We start from the raw sequence: 8,907 nt of genomic DNA on the forward strand, positions 1-8,907 counted from the left end.
ATAACCAAGAGGGAATGAATGTACATGGAATTAAGCTTGCAAATCAGCTGACCTTAATGTGGAGGCTGTCCTCGGCTATCCAGGTGAGCCCAATGGAAGGGTCTTGTAAGTGGAAGAAGGAGGTTAGGGTTAAAGACACAAAGATGCTATGCATCTGGCTTTGAGGACCGAGGAAGAAGCACCAGCTGGATTGTGTAGGGACCCCCTGGAAACTGGAAGCGACGACAAAATGGGCTTCCCCTGAGCATCCAGAACACATGGGGCTCTGTGACACCTTGGTTTTAGCCTTGGGACAGCTTTTGGACTTTTGGTCTGCAGATTGTAAAATTATACTATACAGTATAATGTCTTAAGAAGATAGATTTGTGATAATTTGTTACAGCAATGATAGAAAACGAAGACAGTAGCTGTAACTATGTAGTAATAAGTAACAATTGGCCAATCAATTTAAAGTTTGTCTAACCAACAGGGCAGGCAGAACTGATTTTAATACTTTAAACACAGGCACCACCTGGTGGTTGAAATATCACAATGAATGACAGTTAAAATGGCATCAACTTTGAGCTATTCATCCAAAAGAGTACTGTGCGTTAGGCAGGGGACTGGGCCTCTTTGTGATTAATGACAAAAAGGTTGAAATGATTCACTGGGATCATCAAATAATGCAGTGGGGAAAGAAGCTGACACTTAGGGCAGTCACATTTGATCACAAGGATCTACGACAGAATAGGGAGCCCATGAGGTTACGAAGAATGCTTGTCCCTTAGGAATGCGACCCAGGTTTGCACTCTCATCACAGAAAGCATCCAAAGGCACAGAGAATGAGAGTCCTGAATTTTCTGTCATCAACTCCCATTTGCTGATTATCTACAGTGTCCCCAGCACCATTTAGGGACCTGTAGGACATTCAACAAGCAGTGAAACACAGTGTGCCCTTGAGGCCAACTCAACTGGCGAAGTATGGAAAACATTAGGTAGAAAGCCAGTCCCGACCTCAGAGACAAAGTCTTTGGCATGGAGTGTCGAAATTTATCTTCTATTGAATTCGAGTTTGACTTTCACAAAGTTTAGCAAACCAGAAACCGAAACCCCAACCCAAAACATAGGTATTTTATCACAGACCTTTTGGATTTTAACTTACTATTTTAAAGGCAGATAGCATACATGCTGCAATTAGAAATACCTGTGTCCTACCATGGAAGTTTTCCTGCAAAAGGGACTAAATTGAAAATTTAATATCTGAACTTTGTTTCCATTTTGATTGCAAATAGCTAAAAAATGATAGTTAAAGAATTTAAATCCAATGATCCCAAAGCCCCTTTGACCCACTTTTTCTTCTCTGTGCATCTATTTTTTCTTTATCCATCTAGGTGTGACCCATCCCACCTCTTCTTCTGGTACCAGAGAAGCTGCTGAGTCACTGTCTCCAACACGGGCTCCTGTGAGGGTGCCATCTAGAAATGTTTGTCCTATTTTAAGAACAAATTAAAAGTTGCCACGGTTGGTGGTGTCTAACTCTTCAACATAGGAGGGAGACAACATTAACAGGCATCAAAGGCTGCCTATTTCACAGGTCATGTTGGTCTCTGGTGTCCATGGGGATGCTGAAGGAGAAGCCGATTACCTGGAGATGTGTGGAAACAGGATCGATAATTTTCAGTAACTCGGGAAGATTACCAGAAGCCAAAGAGCCGGTCACAGAGACTGTGCTCCTTTGAGCCCAGGACTGTCGAGCACTTGGCAGGCGATGGAGAAAATCTAATTGCGGCTCACGATGAGTCATTTTTCACTACAGTCACACCTTCTTCTGCCATGTTCCATTTTGGGAACAGTATAACTGGCCAGGGAGATATCGTCTAATTTAAACCCTGACTTACCTGTGTGGATCAAAATGACTCAGACTGTACAAATAAAATAGTCCCAAGGCACCATTGTGGCTTTATTTCTCTCGTAGCTTCTCTTTCCAAAACTGAGTCCCTTGTCTTCCATGGTATAGAAGAAACAGAAGTGTCATGGGGGTTAAATTGCATGGCAAGGAGGAGAAGAAGGTCTCATGACTGTAAAAGTGCTTTCTCTGACATGAGGCCACAGAAAAGATTCTTTAAAAATTTATGATAAAAGTTTTAATTATATAAAAATAGAGTGCTGATTCTTTAAAAGAAAGAAAACAGCGGCCTTTTAAACATATTTAAAATATTGACAATGATGTGCCTTTGTGTATTTGGCATGGGTACACACACAGGCAGGTACATACATATTTGGTCCTGTGTGTTCAGCTCCTAACCTTGCCTATCTCTGATTTTTTAAAAAAATAACAGCCTAGGTTCTGACAGACAGAACTCACACAGGTGGCCTATGAAAGACAATTAGTGCTGAGCTGATAGACAACTCAGAGGGCAGGGCTTTATTCCAGCCTCCCACAAATATCGGTGTTTCCAACAATAGCTCTGAATAAACAACTTATTTTTGTCTAATTCTTTCCCATTTTCAAGACCCTTTAATAAATGTCATCCCACTTGACCTTCACAGACACTTCGTGTGATAGCCATATATGAATTTTTATTTCGAGTTTACAGGTAAGGAATCCAAAATACAGAAAGTTTAGGTGATGTGCTGAACCATCTAATGATCCCACGAACATGTTTGCCAACTCGTAGTTTAATAATGGATAGAAACACGTAAGCGTGGTTCACACTTTTGCCACAGAATAGTATTAAGAAATGGTGAGGACGTGAAGGAAGCAGTTTCAGTTATCCACAGAAATCACACAGGTAAAACATGACATTTCCCCTGACTACTTAGGTTTTGTTATACTTTAAAAATAGGTTGAAATTCCCCAGTGGTTAGATCGTCTTTCCATGATTCACGTAGATTAATTCTTTGAGGTCCCTTCATTGGTAATGATCCGTTTTCATTTTGAGTTGTGGCAGGGGTTGCCAACAGAACCTAACATTTCCTTTTACGAGTTGTAAATCATGCATGCTAATTGTAGGAAATTGGGAAATATGCAAAAATATCAGGTTGAAAAGTGAAAATTACTCATTGTATAAATGATAGACATTTATGTATTTCTCACTGTCATTATTTTCTTATCCAGGTGTTTTAAAAAATACAACGGATAAAGAAGGTGCTGAACACAGATGATATGCTATTATTATTTTACCTGTCCTATAATTATTTTCTGTCATTTAAATTAAAACTATCCGGCTGGGGATTTAGCTTAGTGGTTCTGCTGCCTGTCTTGCAAGCACAAAGACCTGATTTCAATCCGCGGTACCCCAAACAAACAAAAACAAACAAACAAACAAAAAATGAACTTGAAATTAAAACTATTACCTGGGTCAGAAGAAAGGGAAAGGAAAATGGTCAATTGGCAACCAGAGCTGACTGGTTACATTACAGGATAAACTAGCAAACTTAGCATTTACTTATCCTATTTGTTTTGAAGTTTCTCTTCGCAAATGATCATACTATTTTATAAAATACTTGAGATCACTTAAAAGACACATTGTTGTTTTACTCGTGCTGATCACTGAAAAAGAAAAAAGGAAGATTCCAGATTAAACATGTTCACTGTCCAGCCAGTGGTGTTTTCTTTTTTAGCTTGATACGGCAATATAATCTTGACCATGATAAAAAATGTGTCATCATCTCTTTACCTCCATACAGAGAATAAATAGGCTGCAGCTCACATGCGGTTCCTTTCAGTCCTAGCTTGGTCCCCCTCCAGTGTCTCTTCTTAGAGCTGTAACTGATTTTATTACCAGTCTTTATCTGAATCCACTGAGGAACGGGACAATTTTGCTTGTGTGCCTTGGCCGTGAATTACTTGATCCTGAGTGTTGTGGCAAGACACGGCTAGGGTTAGAAGCAAGCACACACACATAATGGCAGGCAGAAGCAGAAGAGAAAGATTTCTGTTCATGTTTACATCCACCTTCACAAAGCTGGCTCATATGCTTTACAAAACTTGATTTGACTTTTGAAGGAAAAGCACATCATTTAAAAACTATATTGTGTATTTTTCAAAACAGTGTCTCTTTAAATGAAATACATTTACTAACTTGGGCCACGGCTACCATTAGCATCAGTCTCAGTGGGGTGTTATGGAAGTTGAGAAGCAACTTTAAATTCAGCAACATCAAGAAAGCATTACATGGGCCAGGGATTTAGTTCAGTGGTCCCACCACCTGCCTTGCAAGCACAGGGACCTGAGTTGGATCCCTGGTACCAAAAAAAGAATAAGAAAAGCATTACTTGGGCTGGGGATTTAGCTCAGTGGTGCCGCCACCTGCCTCACAAGCACAAGGACCCGACTTTAATCCCTGGTACTGGGGGGAAAAAAAAAAAACCCAAAAACAAACCATTAGCATTACTCAAGGTTTTCCGAAGTGTTTGCAACCATTTTACATAATGTTTCCAATTATAATTAAAATCTTTCATATTCTGCTTCACAGTAGAAAATGTGTGGAAATCATTTTTTTTTGATTTGTTATATAAAAAATTTCAGTGTCAGCAGAAATCCACATTTGTCAGTGGGTTATAATAAGCTTTTTCTCTGTTCAGGCCTTGCAAATTTGGCTTCTGTATTTCAGCATGATGCCAGTGAGGAAACATAAGTCAGATTACTAGGTTTTCATATTTGATTACTGGCTTATTGATATTCTTTTTATTTCAAGAAATTCGCCAAGTAGGTGGCACATGCCTTAAGTCCTAGCAATCAGGATGCTGAGGCAAGAAGACTTCCTTGAGTTCGAGGCCAGTTGAGGCTACAAAGTGAGTCCAAGGCCAGCTTGAACTATGAAGGGAACCCCTGTCTCTAAAAACCGAAAAATCAAATCAAAACAAAAAACTTGGCATTTACAATACAATACACACTATTTGACCAATGAACATTAGCAAAGAGCACAACACAGTAGGTTCATTGTCTTTTATTTTCTTCAACAATTATATGAATGGATGACCATAACATTCGTAGATACAAATCCAACCACTTCAACTTTATGAATGGCACTTTTCTTAGAGACCTTTATAGAAAGATGTGCATGAATATTTTCAAAATGGAGAATGTTCACATGAAGGAATGAGGAAAACATGTATCTCTTGTAAAATTCCAGTAAATCTGAAGTTTTAATTAAAAAAATGAGGGGCACCATCAGTTGTGATAGAATTTTTTAATATCTAGTTGAAATTATCCTTTCTTAGATATAAGGGACTCAAAAATATCTATGCAACAAGTTCAAATTTTTATGCTGTGACTTCACAGTATTTTTTGTTAATTAGAAAATCCTTCGAGACAATCATATTAGCAGTTTTTATACTGTATGACTCATCTAAAGCTGAATGAAAGCTCCTGTCATTTTGCAAACTCTCAGTTTTAAAAATTAATTGTTAATATTTTAGGTCTTGTGATGTATGGCCTGTGGTTGGCAGCTTAATCCAATATCTTTTACTTGTAAATTATACTTTTTGCATTTTCAAAACTTTCTAACAACATTTCCATATCTAAATTTATACTGTATGTTTTTATATCTTTAAAAATGCTTTTCTATTTTGTATAAAATCCAAATGTTTTCATAGCTGTGTAATGTTGTAAAGCTAAATTCTTTTAAAACTAAATTCTTTAAAGCTAAATTCTTTTAAATTCTAACTTTTTCTTTGTGGATATTCAATTCTGATCTCTGGTGGATAGTTTTGCCAGTTCTTTTTAAGCTACCAAAAATAAACTTTCTATGCAATGCTGAACGTATCTCAGTATTCTTTCTTCTGAAAAATTTTCATGCAGCAAACAGGGTTTGTTTTTTTGCCTTTCTCTATCACAGAAAAGCAATTTTTCCATTAATTATGAATCTGTACCATTTCCTCCAGAATATTAAAAATGTTATTGTATCAGGCGTAATATTATATCTCTACCAATTTCTGCATTTGCACGGTGCCTTAATTTTTTTTTGAGGGTACTGGGGATCAAACTTGGGCCTGTGTGCTTACAAGGCAGGCGCCAGAACCACTGAGTTAAATCCCTAGCAATTTTTTTCTTTGTATGGGAAATCAAACTCAGGACTTGGGGCTGAACTAAATCCCTGGCACTAGAATAGATTCAGGCAGCTGACACATTTACTGCAATATAATAGTGATGTTTGTTTTCTTTTTCTCTTTATAAAATTTAAATAAAATTTATAATTGATGATAAAAACACAAAAAGGTACATATTATATGGTGTTTTGATATATGCACAACAATCTTGGACAGCGCAACAATTAAAGTGCAACGAAGCCCTACCAAAGCAATAATAGTGTGGCTAAGAGGAAAGCTTTGGAAATAATTACAATTTACATAAAATTGAAAATTCCATTCTTCAGTGGCCCAGTTTCAAGGTTTTCTAGCCTCCTGCTGCTTGGACGGGACTTTGGCTCCCCAGGCCTTCTGCTTTCTCTTTACCTCCTGAGCAATGTGTCTGCCCAATCCTGGGCCAGAACCTCCAAAGCTGGAAGCTAAACTCCCTTTTCCTTCTTATGCACCGATTCTCCCATGTGTTTCCTGACCGCAGAAGAAATCAACCCATTTGGCATCCACACTCTGTGGAACTCAGTGGCATGCTCAGCTGGATTTGAGCCTTCATATTCCCGGCTGCCGTATTCCTCCAGGAAGCACTGCAGGTTACAGATGTGGCTGAGGTCATGGTGACCCTCGCCTCACCTTCCGTGTGTAGGTGAGGAAATGATGATCTGGAGCTGTGAGACAGCGTCCTCCCCACACCACCTTTGGGCCTTCAACGAATCCAGAGTATTCCATGGGATTTTTCTGGTTCAAGGAAAGAGTAACAGCTTTTTGTGCTTAGTGTTATGGGTGGAACCCAGGGCCTTGTGCATGGTAGGCAAGGGTTGTACCACTGAGCTACACTCCAGTATCAGGAGAAATGACTGTTGACAAACTATAGTATGATAGAGTTGGGGTTGGTGTTAGCTTGGCTTGTTCATCTAGGTTCAAAAATCTTTATGAATTTTACTTTTGGGACTCAATGTGCCTCAAGGTAAATACCACTGTTAGGCAAATACATTCCCTCTGTCTGTCTGTCTTTCTATCTATCTATCTATCTATCTATCTATCTATCTATCTATCTATCTGGCATCAGTATAACTTTGACATATAGCAAGCACTCAAATGGGTGTTATTATTACCATCGTCACTACTGTCATTTAGCTATTAGCCTAGACATTGGGTGACAAAAAAAAAAAATTTCCCTTAAGAATTAGCAATAAGGTTTCATCTGTTTCTCTTGGTGAAAAACTTGTCCTATTGTCGCTATGCTAGACCAGCCCTTGGTTGACTTTTTACCATTCAGGAGGCTGATTTCATGTTTTGTGCTGTTTCCTTGGCATCGTGCATGTAGCAATCACCTGGGGGATAGGGGCCATCACACTGGGCTGTCACAGATGGCATCTCAGGTGTGGCTGGGGATGCTGCAGTGTAGCAGAGCTGCGTGCTCACTGCCTCTTGTCACTGGCCTTACACATTCATTTCTGAGGAATTCTTTGCTTTAATAGAACTCTTTCACATCACCTCTTCATATCAATGTGAAAAACCACTATGGAAATCAATATGGAGATACCTCAAAGAGCTGGGACTAGAGGTTCCATTTGATCCAGCCATCCCTCTGCTGGGTATCTTTCCAAAAGAACTAAAAGAATCATATCACAGTGATATATGTGCACTCATGTTTATAGCAGCACAGTTTGTAATAGCTAAAACTTGGAAATAGCCCATTTGCCCATCAGTTGGAAACTGGATAAAGAAGATGTGGTTTTTCTATAAAATGAAATATTACTCAGCCACAAATAATGAGAAATTAGATTAATTCATAGGAAAATGGATACATATTGAGGATATACTAAGTGAAATAAATAAGGCACTCATGTGTAAATACCGAATAGTTTCTCTGGTGTGAATAACCTGCAGTAGTACATAAGATCCTAATAAGATGACTGACATTGTGAAACAGGAAGAAAAGGTCTAAAGGTGTAGGGAAGGTGGGATGGGTAGGGGAAAGTAATAAGGGAAAAGAAAAAAATGTGAGAAAATGAAAAGATGGAAATAAAGTGTTTGTAAATGGGGAGGGGAGGAGAGGTGAAGGGAGGGCAGGGACAAGGGGAAAAAATGAGACCCAAGACCTGTCATGTAGAGGTACAAGATCCTAACAATGAATGCAATGGTACTGTATCCCTAAAATGTACCAATAAACTCAATTAAAAAGAAAAAAAATAATTAAAAAAAAAAAAACAAGTCCAGGGAAAACCTAGTCTCCTGTGACCTGAGGTCACAGGTAAGTGGACCTCGGGTAAGTAGTTCTGAGTTAAGGGAGTTTGCTTATCAGAGTTACCAGAGGGGCTTTTAATATGCAAAAGCAGACGTGATTTAGAATCCCCAGGGGGCCCAGGAAAATGATCTCTAAAGAAATGCTGCAAAGGCTTCTCATGAAAGGTAAGGTTTTAACTCACTGTGCTACACTCAGAATATTAGGAACACACGTTCCCACTCGTCAGCCCCTTTACTGAGGCACAGGTTCATTTGGCTGCATGGTTCTATGTTCTGCTTTTTTGCTTAGGAAATATTTTAATCACCAGTGATAGTCTTATTGATTTTTCTATGATTTTTCCATTTATATTTCATTGATTCTTATTTTTAATATTTCCTTTCTTCTGTTCCCATTTACTCATTTTCCAGTCTAGTTTCTTAAAATGGGGCTTTAGGTCATTAACACATGAGCTTCCCTCTTTCTAAATGGTGCAGTTGTGCGCTTTTGCTGAATCGATCCCTTTATCACTGTGAGATGTCCATGGCTGTGGAAATTTCCTTTCCTCTGCAATCTACTTTCTCTGATATTGACATGGCCACTCCAGGTTTCTTTTG

This window comes from Fukomys damarensis, unplaced genomic scaffold (genome assembly GCF_012274545.1).
Source record: "Fukomys damarensis isolate Sample0158 unplaced genomic scaffold, DMR_v1.0_HiC HiC_scaffold_20, whole genome shotgun sequence".
Classification (NCBI taxonomy): Eukaryota; Metazoa; Chordata; class Mammalia; order Rodentia; family Bathyergidae; genus Fukomys; species Fukomys damarensis.